At 44.0% G+C, this 14,584-nt stretch overlaps 1 long non-coding RNA gene across 1 annotated transcript; it reads right to left on the reverse strand.

Annotated features, from left to right (window-relative positions):
• Nucleotides 1–1,694: 1,694 nt before the first annotated feature.
• On the reverse strand, nucleotides 1,695–12,494 carry LOC141108598 (uncharacterized). The gene is made up of 3 exons (XR_012236091.1): nucleotides 12,178–12,494; nucleotides 5,044–5,164; nucleotides 1,695–4,387 (listed from the first exon to the last, which is right to left on the reverse strand). It is a non-coding gene; the product is annotated as an uncharacterized lncRNA (long non-coding RNA).
• Between the last annotated feature and the right edge of the window lie 2,090 nt (nucleotides 12,495–14,584).

Genomic DNA, 14,584 nt, shown 5'->3' on the forward strand with positions numbered 1-14,584 from the left:
TCTGCAATGCTGGTACTTGTAGTGCATTTGATAGATCCTGCAATGCTGGGACTTGTAGTGCCTTTCCAGAGCAACCTGTGGTGATAGATCCTGCAATGCTGGGACTTGTAGTTCCTTTCCTTAGCAACCTGTGATGATAGATCCTTCAATGCTGGCACTTGTAGTGCCTGTCCTGAGCAACCGGTGGTGATTAAATCCTGCAATGCTGGGACTTGTAGTGCCTATCTTGAGCAACCTGTGGTGATAGATCCTTCAATGCTAGGTCTTCAAGTACTTATCCTGAGCAACCTGTGGTGATAGATCATGCAATGCTGGGACTTGTAATGCCTATGATATATCATACAATGCTGGGACTTGTAGTGCCTATCCTGAGCAACCTATGTTGATATATCCTTCAATGCTATGACTTGTAGTGCCTATGATAGATCCGGCAATGCTGGGACTTGTAGTGCCTATGATAGATCCTGCAATGCTGGGACTTGTAGTGCCTATCCAGAGCAGGATGTGGTGATACATCCTGCAATGCTATGACTTGTAGTGCCTACGATAGATGCTACAATGCTCGGACTTGTAGTGCCTATCCTGAGCAACCTGTGTTGATGGATCTTGCAATGCTGGGACTTGTAGTGCCTATTCTGGGCAACTTGTGGTGATAGATCCTGAAATGCTGGGACTTGTAGTTCCTTTCCTGAGCAACCTGTGGTAATAGATCATGCAATACTGGGATTTGTGTTGCCTATGATATATTATGCAATGCTGGGACTTGTAGTTCCTTTCCTGAGCAACCTGTGGTAATAGATCATGCAATACTGGGAATTGTGTTGCCTATGATATATTATGCAATGCTGGGACTTGTAGTGCCTATGATAGATCCTGCAATGCTGGGACTTGTAGTGCCTATTCTCGGCAACTTGTGGTGAGAGATCCTGCAAAGGTGGGACTTGTAATGCCTATGATAGTTCCTGCAAAGCTGGGACTTGTAGGGTCTATACTGAGCAACAATTGGTGATAGACCCTGCAATGCTGGGACTTGTAGTGCCTTTGATAGATCATGCAATGCTGGGACCTGTAGTGCCTTCCCAGAGCAACCTGTGGTGATAGATCCTGCAATGCTGGGATTTGTAGTGCCTATCCAGAGCAACAAGTGGTGAAAGAGCCTGCAATGCTGTAACTTGTAGTGCCTTTGACAGATCCTGCAATGCTGGGAATTGAAGTGCCTATCCTTAGCAACCTGTGTTGATATATCCTTCAATGCTATGACTTGTAGTGCCTATGATAGAAATTGCAATGCCGGGCCTTTTGGTGCCTATTCTTGGCAACCTGTGGTGATAGATCCTGCAATGCTGGGACTTGTAGTTCCTTTCCATAGCAACCTGTGCTGATAGATCCTGCAATGCTGGGACTTGTAGTGAGTATCCTGAGCAACCTGTGGTGATTAAATCCTGCAATGCTGGGACTTGTAGTGTTTATCCTGAGCAACCTGTGGTGATAGATTCTGCAATGCTGGGACTTGTAGTGCCGATCCAGAGCAACCTGTGGTGATAGATCCTGCAATGCTAGGACTTGTAGTGCCTATGATATATCCTGCAATGCTAGGTCTTGTAGTACCTATCCTGAGCAACCTGCAATGCTAGGACTTGTAGTGCCTTTGATAGATCCTTGTTAGGGAAATAATTCACCGTCTCAGACCGTCCTCGGGCATCAAGGTAATATTTATTGCATATGCAAGAGAAATGAATTACACGTTCACGCAGCCTTCATCATTTCTAAGGAATATACTGTGGTACATGTTTTTTATAAGCCCTGGACACCCCCCTTTCCTGTCTTAAAACATGCCCAGTCTCATGTATTTTCAACTTTATTCTGGACAGAACAGGAAAGGTGGAAGTGTCTGTTACAGACTGTTATCTTGATATAACAATGCTTACAGGATACTGACTTGAAAACTCCCCAAGTCAACACAAAAATACAGGATACATTCAAAACTGCACATCTAAGCATATTATATTGCTGAGTATATATATATATTGCTGACTCCATATTATCACTATAACTTATTTCTAGGCCATGATAATCCAAAATGGCGTCTTTCATAACTGACATTTAAAGTATAATTTCTCTAACATCTCCCCCCTTTTATACTCATAATGTCAATACTTCAAATATCCAGGTTATTTTATTTTACCAGGTATTATCATTTAGACAGATGAGTCTTTAGCGAGAGTTGTAAATTCATCATCAGGTTCGGAGTATAGTTGCGTGTCGCTCTGGAGGAGCATAGTTTTTGTTAAAGATGTGTCAATCAGTCTTTGAAGAATTCCCCTAATACAGGGAATGCAGCAACATCCACACAATGTAAGAACTGCGGCTGCCATGACAATAGAGATAAGCAAACTTTTTGCAAGATCACCCCATTTACCAAACCATTTTTCGAAAAGTCCTGTCAGGGGATTCTCTACACCAGAGTTCTCAGCTAATTCTTCAGATAGCATTTGTAGGCCTTGTAAGGCTTTGGTGATACTTCCATTAGGTGCCGTATTGTTTGGAATAAAAGTGCAGCAGAAGGTGCCGAACATTTTCCATACCCCGCCCCTTTCTGCCAGCAACATATCCAACGCTATACAGTTCTGCCACGCTGTCAAAGAGGTGGCGTCCAATTGTGCTGCTATACCTTTGATAGCATCTCTGGTGTAATTCACAAACCTCTGCTGGTTGTAGTAGATGTAGTTTATCCAGTCGACGTTCTTGTTGGGCTGGACCCATATGAAGAGTGAGGTGAGTCCTGCTGTTATTTGATTCTGCGCTTTAAATTCATCTGGAACTCCTCGTGGAACACCTATTTCGTCTATATACACTCGGTTGTCAATTGAGCCTTGTGGTGTTTCTCTCTTAATTCGTTTAAAAAAGTATTTACCTGGTAATTTCATTGATTTATCACTTATAGGAACTATATAAAAGGGAAGCAGCAATCGGGTAAGGGCACAACTACCCCCCCATCTGGCTGGCAGTCTGGGCCTTAGTCCCTTATCTCCACACAGCCACCAAACATCAGCCAATTGCCGTTTCTGTTCCTGAAACCATTTTAGTTGGTACTTAATGTCTGTAGTAAGGATTGTAGTTGCACAGTATTCCGTGGATAGGGTGCCAACATTTGTACCATTACTATCATTGTTAGAAAAACAAGTAAAATTTCCTGGTAATGCTTGTACTGATGGGGGTATACTTTGCATTTTAGTCTTTGGGTATCTCTTTTTCTCATTTGCACATTCCGACCCAGTAATATTTTCTGAAAACATTCTTATTATACAAGTCAAGTCAGTTTCCTCTTCAGGGAGAGGAACGGTGGCTAATTGTGGTCTTGGATTTGCACAAGAAATACAATCACCTAACCCACTCATTTTTGTCTCCAAATCCTGTTTCTATACTTAATTGTTCTTTATAGGTAAAATCTGTTTTGACCAAAGAGGGATTAAGTTTAAACTGTGTTGGTTCTGGGGCTGGGGTGATTTGACCAGGGGTTACAACCTTAATAGTAATTCTCCCTAGTAGATCACCCTGACTTGCCCTATATACTCCTAGTCCATAAACTCCAGCATCTGATACCTGTGGGTTTTTTATTGTTATTGAAATGGGATTACACTTCCCACGTATAGTACGGTACTGGCAGCTCCCAGTCCACCCCCGGCGGCTATATATTGATATACGTTCTACCTGATCCTTCCTCTGTTCAGGGATCACGGCAGAACTAGAAAGCCATCCGTCATCATCGGATGAACACCATACATCAGCCCATGTACTGCATTCTGGAGTAGAGCATAGATATTTGCCATCAAAGACATACCTTTGATGCCCAATGTCTATGACCTGACTGAGATCAAATCGTATGGTGGTGGTCTTACCCTGTGTAACAGTTATAGTGGCACCGTCTGGTCCCTTTGTCATCTGTCTTTCCCCCCTTTGACCCATTATGCTCAACATCGGGATAAGGTCAAGAAGCACATAAATTCCCACAACTATGCCCACTATTATCAATATGGCAAAAAGTATTCTCCCCCTCCATGTCTTGGTAAAATACCCTGGCTCGAACAAAAGTCTCTCTCTGGGTCTTTCCTCCACCCCTATGAGTCCATATTGCACCATGTTCTTCCTCTGTTGTGTGGTAGTTAATTCTTAATCAGTTTTTTACTCAAATAGTGTGCCTTCTTGCAGTGGGTGAGATGTATCCAAGGTATCTGTTCCACGATTTTTACTGCAGTAGGGGTAGATAACAATACTTGATAGGGTCCTTCCCACCTGGGGTCAGACCAAGTCTTTCTCTTTATTATTTTTATCCAGACCCAATCTCCAGGTTTTACAAGATCTTCCTGCTCTGATTTAGTCTCTTGACCTGTAAGAGAATTTGGGCATAGGAGTTCTTTAGTTGTTAGCAACTTCCTCATATAATTTGCCAGTTCATAGTCCATTTCCTCGTCATCTCTAGTAAATGCTCTAAGTTGTGGAATATAATAAGGTTTACCATACAGCATTTCATACGGTGTTAGTCCTTTAACAGTAGGGGTAATTCTTGTACTCAACAATGCCATTGGCAAACACTGAACCCAGTTTTTCCCTGTCTCTATCAATTTTCTTAGTTTACTCTTTAAGGTACCATTGTGTCTCTCCACTGTGCCCGCAGATTGTGGGTGGTAGACACAGTGGTTCTTTAGGTCAATATTGTACCATTTACCAATTTGTTGTATCGTTCGGTTTACAAAATGGGAGCCGTTGTCACTGTAAATCACAGAGGGGATTCCTTGACGTGGAATCACCTCTTTGATTAGTACTTTGGCCACTGACTGCCCATCTGGGCAGGGGCGGATCCAGAGTCTAGTCTCGGGAGGGGCACTGCCAGAAAATATATTTTTTTGGGGTACATCTATCGGGGAAAAGGCTGGTGTTGGCGCTTCAATCATCACGGCACCATGGTTGTTATGGTGTCAGGATGATTGAAGCGCATTATTACTATTATTACATTGTTGTAAAAAATTAAATAGTTTAACTCACCATAATGCAGAATCAGTGGAAGCCCCGAGTGTGTCACTTGCCACGTCCCCTGTCACCAGATGCAGATTGTCACTTGCCACGTCGCCTGCCACATGTTGCGGATTGTCTCTTGCCACATCGCCTGTCACCAGATGAAGATTGTCACTTGCCACTTGCTAAGGTGGTCTCGTGTCCCAGAGACAGGCAGCAGAGAAATGTTGTAATCCCCATTAGTATAGAATCCCCCCTCAGTACAGAGCCCCCATTAGTATAGAATCCCCCCTCAGTGCAGAGCCCCCATTAGTATAGAATCCCCCCTCAGTGCAGAGCCCCCATTAGTATAGAATCCCCCCTCAGTGCAGAGCCCCCATTAGTATAGAATCCCCCCTCAGTACTGAGCCCCCCATTAGTATAGAATCCCCCCTCAGTACAGAGCCCCCCATTAGTATAGAATCCCCCCTCAGTGCAGAGCCCCCCATTAGTATAGAATCCCCCCTCAGTGCAGAGCCCCCATTAGTATAGAACCCCCCCCTCAGTGCAGAACCCCCATTAATATAGAATCCCCCGTCAGTGCAGAACCCCCATTAATATAGAATCCCCCCTCAGTGTAGAACCCCCATTAATATAGAATCCCCCCCTGCACATGTCAACCCACATATACATGGACGTGTGCTGTGCTGTGCAGTGCACTCATACTTGTTAGTTAGTAAGTTACTGCTGTCTGCTGTATTATAGTAAGGAGGCGCCACTTCAGGCTGTGTCACGCTGTCACCGGCGTCATGTCGGGACCGGGTAGGTCGGCTCTGAGAGACTCGAGTCCGACCTCCGACGTGACGCCGTGACTCACTCACACACTGCAGTGTGACTGACGTCACTCGTTGCTAACGCCAGGGCCGCCTGGCGTCTAGCAACGAGTGCAGGGAAGAGGCTCCACCCACCTCTTTCCTTCAGTGTCAGACAGTGACCGCCGCTGCCCGTACCACACGCGAGTCTCTCTCTCGGCGCCGCTGATCGGCACATGTGAGAGAGAGACTCGGGCCGGCAGCGGAGCGGCAGCCAGGATACAATAATTCAGAGTGTGCTATTATTTCGGGGGGGGGGCAATTGCCCTGTTGCCCCCCCCCCTGGATCCGCCCCTGCATCTGGGTGTGTCATAGGAAAAGCTTCCACACATTTCGTAAACATGTCAACAATAATCAGACAGAACTTTTTATTCTCACATTTGTTCAATTCAATAAAATCCATGCATATCGTGTGAAATGGATAAGGGGGTTTTGGGAAATGGCCCCTTAAGGGTCTTAGAGCACCTTGGGCATGGTATCTGTTACAAAGCGGACATGTGAGGCAAAAATTTCTAGAATAGTTCGTAAACCCATATGTTGTGAACACCTTGTTGATCACCTGCACCATCCCTTCTTTTGAGATATGGGCATGCCCATGACTCAATAATGCAGCATATCTAAAAAGTGATGTAGGTAAGATGGGTTTACCTTCTGTACTTGTGTATATACCATTGACCAGCGTTGCCCCTTTAGATAACCACTTTTGTTTTTCACCTGTCGGTGATGTTTTCTGCATTTCTGATAACCATGTTTTATCAATAGCTTTCCGTACCCCATCATTTTCTTGGGGACCTGTATAGTATATGTGTGTTTTTTGCGGTTCTGTAGCAGCTTCCCTTGCGGTCTTGTCTGCTAGTGCATTCCCTAGAGTAATTGGATCTGTTCCCTTTCTGTGTGCTGTACATTTACAAATAGCCACTTGTGTTGGTTTTTGTACATTTTTCTAGAAGGGCAAGGATAAGATCTCTATGTGAGATTGGTTTACCTGTGGACGTAATCATACCCCTATTTTTCCATTGCTGGGCAAATATGTGTATAGTAGAAAAAGCGTATTGACTGTCTGTATAAATATTTATTTTCTTCCCTTCCCCTAGACTACAGGCCCTGGATAGGGCAATAATTTCAGCTTGTTGTGCGGAGTATGAACTAGGAAGGGGTCTGGCTTCAATGACCTGGTCATGTGTTACTACAGCGTATGCCGTTTGATTTACCCCTTTATCGTCCTTTTTACAAGACCCATCAACAAAAAAGGTAATGTCAGCATCGGGAAAGGGAATATCAGTGAGATCCTTCCTAGGGAGTACCCGTTCATCAATTTGTGCTATACAATCATGTGGATCCCCATCACTAGGTGTTGGTAACAGTGTGGCTGGGTTCAATGTGGTACACCTCTCGATTGTAATGTGAGGCTGTCCCAAAAGAGTAGTCATACATGATAGATGCCTGGCAGGAGATAAATAGGAGATTTTGTCTTGCAGTAAGATTACTGAAATGGCATGTGGGACTTTAAGTACCAGGGGGTGGAACAGTACTATCAGTGCAGAGGACTGTATGGCCAATGAGGCTGCTACTACAGCTTGTACACAGTGGGGCAAACTCCGGGCTACTGGATCTAATTTAGTGGAATAGAATGCAATTGGTTTGTGCTTGTCCCCATAAACTTGTGTAAGAACAGAAGTCATGTACCCTTCCTTACAATCTACAGTCTGAAAAAAGGTTTTACTGTAATTCGGAAGGCTAAGTACAGCGGAACCTACAATGAGGTGCTTTATCTTTGTAAATGCATCCTCTGCTTGCACATTCCACTGAATGGAATCTTTTGCAGCCATTAGTGAACCATAGATGAGATCAGAAAGAGGCGCCACCTCCGTAGCATAATTTGCTATCCATGCTCTACAGAAATTTGCTATGCCAAGAAATGACATCATTTCTTTTTTGGTACGTGGTTTGGGGGCTTGAAGGATGGCCTCTTTTCGGATCTCATCCAAATGTCTACCTTCTTGAGATAAAATATAACCCAGGTATTTCACCTTTTCTTTCCACAGTTGCAATTTGTCTTTGCTGACTTTGTGACCTTGGTCTGCGAGGAAATGCATGAGAGCCAAGGTGTCAATTTTACATTGTTGCTCTGTAGGAGCCGCTACCAGAATGTCATCCACATACAAGAGAATTTGGCTCCCACTGGGAGGTACAAACCGAGACAAATTATTGGACATTTCTTGTGAGAATATAGTTGGACTTTCACAATATCCCTGGGGTAACCTGGTGTATGTGTATTTTTTTTTTTTTTTTTTTTTTGTACGTAAATGCAAACCAGAACTGACTATCTTTGTGTAAGGGAATGGAAAAGAAGGCATTACTGATATCGATGACAGAAAATACCTTATTCTCTGGGTGGAGGGCGTTCAGGAGGACATGCGGGTCTGGGACCACCGGGGCCCTCGGTAATACGGCCCTATTGACCGCCTGTAAATCCTGCACGAGTCTCCACCCATCTTCCCCTCCCTTCTGCTTCCTAACTGGGAACAAGGGCGTATTGCATGGTGAAATTGGGCATTCAATGATGACACCTTTTACTAATAATTCCTTTATCAAGGGATCTACACCCTCTTCAGCGTCTTTCCTCAGTGGATATTGTTTTTGGTGAGGCCTCATTGTACTCTTAGGGGTTATTTGGACTTCACTGGCTGTTTTAATTAGGCCCACGTCCGTCTTTCCTCTTGACCACAAGATATCGGGGACGTCTTTTAGGGCATCCTCTTCCTCTTGGGTCAAAAGTGTCAGTCATTGTCTTTTGTCACAAATTGTAATCATGTGAGTTCTGGGTATACACTTAACAAACCACGTCAATTTGTACCTCCAAATCCCTCTAGATTTTAGTTCCTTGTCTGTCAATTGGACCCAGTCCGTGATAAGTTCTCCCAGCTCATGCCATGATACCTTGGGGTTCCGGGTGACCGAAACATGAGGTACAGTATCCTGCCTGTATATTTGCAGAATAGGCTGTGGTAGGAGACAAGTAGCCACGCTATTTCCTTCCTTATCACAGTACAAGTATTTTAAGAGAACCTCAGTGTTAGTGAGACTCATTAACTGTTTCTCATAGGACTTATCGGGCCCAGAGGTCTTTTTGTAATACATGGTGCAATAGAGGTTTGTCTGGACCTTATACCTTTTCCTCTCAGGCTCTTCTTCAATTATTTCTGTCAGGGTTTTGGGTATATTTAAGCCCTCAGTTTGCAAATCCAGGCTGTACCAGTATCGGGGCTCATTATCCACGGCTGTGTTGTTTTTCACACAGCCGATGGGCTTTGAGACCTCCCTCCACTGGTACGACAGAAATATCAAGAGCGTGTAACATGTCTCTACCCAACAAATTAACAGGACATTTAGTTGAAATTAAAATTTTACACTGAGCCTTTTTACCTGTCTGTGGATCTTCCACAGTAAGGCCTTCGGACACGGCCTCCTGGTGCATCAACCCATTTGCAGATTTCACATATACTACACCTTTTTTCTTTACCCCTGGGGGCATATACAGTGGGTGTATCAGGGTCCTGCAAGCCCCAGTGTCACAAAGAAATGTTACTCATCTACCCTTCACAACCAAGGTTATTTCTGGTTTGACTTCAGCATGCAAACAAGTTTCAACAGCGCATACATCCAAAATTTCAGATTCTTTCTCATCCTTTTCTTCTGTATCTCTCTCTGCAGACATACCAACATCTAGTCATGCTTCTTCCTCTCTGTTTGACCTACATTCTTTTGCCAAGTGACCTCTTTTACCACACAGGAAACACTCCCCTCTCTCTTCTTTTTCCCCTCATAATCTTGAATGCGGGGCCTTGTTCGAGTGTTTCCCATCCTTCTGTTCTCCTTCTCAATGACATACACATCATTACCTTCATCTACCATAAGCACTTTCCCTTTCTTTACTCTCTTTTTTGATTGGAAGTGCCGCTCAGCATGCCTCGCATACTCAATCAGCTCCTGAAGTCTGCAGATCCTATGGTTGATCATGTGTTTGGTAACAAAACTTGATATAGGGGGAAGCAGCCCCTTCAAGATTGCATTCTTTAACTGTTGTTCATATGGGCTATCGTTTACTTGATTTACTGGGACTTCTATTCCAGAGTGATTATTGAAAATCTCCCTCATCCTAACAATGAAATTGTCCACTGTTTCCTCTTCTCCCTGCACACACTGATTTATCATGGACCAGTCGGCTCGACGTATCCATCTATTCTCTATCCTTGCTATAAGAGCATTTCTCCTGTTTTCCAGTGCTGCATCATCATGAGGCAACACAACTCCCTGATTGTTTAATCCACTCCAATCTCCCACTACATGATGCCAGTCGGGACCCAGGATCTGTCTGATGACCTGCTCTATTTCCCTCCCATTGAGATGATAGCTAGCAATCATTCCCATGATACCATCTCTGAATTGAGCTATGTTGACCTTGGGATGTGGTATCCCTTCAGTAGCTTTTTTAACATCCTCAGGGGTCCAGGGACGATAGACCATCATAGTGTTGGGGACTACTATACCTCCTACATTTTGTCCTGCCCTAGGGTTGGGAACTTCAATTAGTGGAAATTCTTCCTCTCCACATTCTGTTTGTTTCCCTGTTGTGGGGGTTATCAATTTGTTCACCAGGTCCCCAAGAAATTTTGTAACCGTTGCTGTAAGGGGCGTCCCTTGTGGACTCCTCTGGACAGCAAGGGTCATCTTGAGAGGGGGTTTAGCTACAGCCATAGGAGGATCGATTGCATCTGCAGGTGACCCAGGTGACCACGGGGGAACAACAAACAGTGGAGAGTCAGGTTGCATGGTAAAAGGGTTATTCGTCGATAGTCGGGAGGTCAATGGGGGTGACTTATTGCATGCCTCTGTCCCATATGGTGGTGGGGACTGCAGGTCTGCAATAGGATATAGGGAATTGGGAGCGGGTATTGAAGTCAGAGGGGGAGCAGCAACTGTCAGTGGGGTTGGAGAGGTCTCCAAAGTATGTGCGGGGGCTGTCGGGTGCATTTGGTTTGTTACGTTTTGTTCAGTCAATACTTGCTGAACTAAACTTCGGAGGATGGTCATATTATTGTCCTCCTCTTTGTCCAAAAACAAGAATTTAACCTACGGTTAGCCTCCTCAAGCCATTTCTTTGCCTGGGGAAGGCCTAATTTCTTCTGTTTCCTTATTTTCGTGCCGGCATCATTTTTAAGCTTTCTACACAACAATCCTTATTTAAAGATGCATCAAAATCATACTTTGTTTTCCACATTTTAAGAAATTTCACATTCTCTTTGTCTAGACTACACATATACTTAGCATCCTCATTCATACCAACAGATTTTCCATGGATCATACCCATTTTGTTTATCGTGCACACGGAGCTCTTTTTTTTGTTAATGTCTTCTCACAATGACACAACACACGCACACAGTATCTTAGCACTTGCAGTCACTCACAGACTTTCTAGTCGTGATATATCACTTCTAGATTACTGATCTTGTGTATTGCTAAAACACTGGTGTCTTAGAGAATTTACAGAATTACGAGGAGACTGAATTCTCCCGACTGTTTTTTCATCCTATTAAAACATTTAATATTTCAGTCCTTGATCCAAGGGTATTTATGTGCCTACTCAGGATTAATACAACATATGAGGCTGGCATGAACACTGCGGTCCGCCAAATGTCCTCTGTTTGTTACCTGGAAATCTATCAGGCCACACCCTTGTATCAACGGAGGGGGGGGGTTCTTTATCTGGAAGTATTTTTGATCCAAGGGTATTTATATGCCTAGAAATCTATCAGGCCACACCCTTGTATCAACAGGGGGTTCTTTAGGTTTTGATCTAGGAGTATTTATGTGTCCCCAAGGGATTTTCTGCAGTTTACAAGGCTGTCTGGATCTAAGATCCAATCGACAAATTTCCTTTATCTGCACCCGGATATTAGTATGGGACCATACCCCTATATCAAATGACAATTAACCAGAAGAATCAAACAAGAACACACAAGAGAGAACACCCGCAATGCTCGACTGCCGCCAGGTCGCCCTGAGCGCGTCTTCCCAAAACGCGGGCTAGTCACTAGGTCTGCCCATCCAGGATGGCCACAGACGGATCTATACGGGGAATACGTGACCACTTATTTCCCCTCAACAAGAGTAAAGCAGATAGGACAGAAACAGATAAACATTCAATCAATCTCTATATTGTATGTATATATATATTCAAATCCCTTATTCTTCAATTCCTAATCAAGCCTAACACAAAAGGTTAATAATAAAATAAAAATAATAATCTTACCTTGTCCCGAGAGCGGTCTCTTGTGCTGATCCGGTAAGTCGCTGCCCGGGAGGCACTAGTTCAGCAGACCGGCCTCTTTTTAACATCTAATTTGAGATGGAGGACTTACAGTTTTGCCGTACGGTCATCGGTCACTGTTGGCCAGTGCGTCTCGGGGAATTGGACTCCCGGCTCGAAAGACCAAATTGTTAGGGAAATAATTCACCGTCTCAGACCGTCCTCGGGCATCAAGGTAATATTTATTGCATATGCAAGAGAAATGAATTACACGTTCACGCAGCCTTCATCATTTCTAAGGAATATACTGTGGTACATGTTTTTTATAAGCCCTGGACACCCACCTTTCCTGTCTTAAAACATGCCCAGTCTCATGTATTTTCAACTTTATTCTGGACAGAACAGGAAAGGTGGAAGTGTCTGTTACAGACTGTTATCTTGATATAACAATGCTTACAGGATACTGACTTGAAAACTCCCCAAGTCAACACAAAAATACAGGATACATTCAAAACTGCACATCTAAGCATATTATATTGCTGAGTATATATATATATTGCTGACTCCATATTATCACTATAACTTATTTCTAGGCCATGATAATCAAAATGGCGTCTTTCATAACTGACATTTAAAGTATAATTTCTCTAACAATCCTGCAATGCTGGGACTTGTAGTGCCTATCCTGAGCAACCTGTGGTGATACATCCTGCAATTCTGGTACTTGTATTGCCTATGAAAGATCCTGCAATGCTGAGACTTGTAGTGCCTATCCAGAGCAACAAATAGTGATAGATCCTGCAATGCTGGGACTTGTAGTGCCTTTGATAGAGCGTGCAATGCTGGGACTTGTAGTGGCTATTATAGATCCTGCAATGCTAGGACTTGTAATGCCTATGATAGATCCTGCAATGCTGGGACTTGCAGTGCCTATCCTGAGCAACCTGTGTTGATATATCCTTCAATGCTATGACTTGTAGTGCCTATGATAGATCCTGCAATGCTGGGACTTGTAGTGCCTATTATAGATCCTGTAATGCTAGGACTTGTAGTAACTATGATATTTCCTGCAATGCTGGGACTTGTAGTGCCTATCCTGAGCAACCTAAGGTGATAGAAACAGCAACACTGGTACTTGCAGTGCCTATGATAGATCCTACAATGCTGGGTTTTGTAATATACTGAGCAACCTGTGTTGATATATCCTGCAATGCTGGGACTTGTAGTGCCTATCCTGAGCAACCTGTGGTGATACATCCTGCAATTCTGGTACTTGTATTGCCTATGAAAGATCCTGCAATGCTGAGACTTGTAGTGCCTATCCAGAGCAACAAATAGTGATAGATCCTGCAATGCTGGGACTTGTAGTGCCTTTGATAGAGCGTGCAATGCTGGGACTTGTAGTGCCTATCCAGAGCAACCTGTGGTGATAGATCCTGCAATGCTGGGACTTGTAGTGGCTATTATAGATCCTGCAATGCTAGGACTTGTAGTAACTATATTTCCTGCAATGCTGGGACTTGTAGTGACTATCCTGAGAAACCTATGGTAAAGGAACCTGCAATTCTGGTACTTGTACTGCCTATGATAGATCCGGCAATGCTGGGACTTGTAGTGCCTATCCAGAGCAACCTGTGCTTATAGATTCTGCAATGCTATGACTTGTAGTGCCTATGAGAGATGCTGCAATGCTGGGACTTGTAGTGCCTGTTCTGGTAAACCTGTGGTGATAGATCCTGCATTGCCGGAACTTGTAGTGCGTATGATAGATCCTGCGATGCTGGGACTTGTAGGGCCTATCCAGAGCAACAAGTGGTGATAGACCCTGCAATCCCGGGACTTGTAGTGCCTTTGATAGATCCCGCAATGCTGGGACTTGTAGTGCCTATCCAGAGCAACCTGTGGTGATAGATCCTGCAATGCTGGGACTTGTAGTGCCTATGATAGATCCTGCAATTCTGGGACTTGTAGGGCCTTATCCAGATACCTGTGCTGATATATCTAGCAATTCTTGGACTTGTAGTGCCTATGATAGATCCTGCAATGCTTGGACGTGTAGTGCCTATGATAGACCCTGCAATGCTGGGACTTGTAGTACCTACACTGAGCAACCTGTGGTGATAGATATTGCAATTCTGGTACTTGTACTGCCTATGATAGATCCTGCAATGCTGGGACTTGTAGTGCCTATTCTGAGCAACCCGTGGTGATAGAAACTGCAATGCTAGGACTTGTAGTACCTATGATATATCCTGCAATGCTGGGACTTGTAGTGCCTGTCCTGAGCAACATGTGGTGATAGAAACTGCAATGCTGGGACTTTCTGTGCCTATGATAGATCCTACAATGCTGGGACTTGTAGTGCCTATCCTGAGCAACCTGTGGTGATAGATCCTACAATGCTGGGACT

The sequence above is a fragment of the Aquarana catesbeiana genome, linkage group LG09 (assembly GCF_042186555.1).
Source record: "Aquarana catesbeiana isolate 2022-GZ linkage group LG09, ASM4218655v1, whole genome shotgun sequence".
Lineage (NCBI taxonomy): Eukaryota > Metazoa > Chordata > Amphibia > Anura > Ranidae > Aquarana > Aquarana catesbeiana.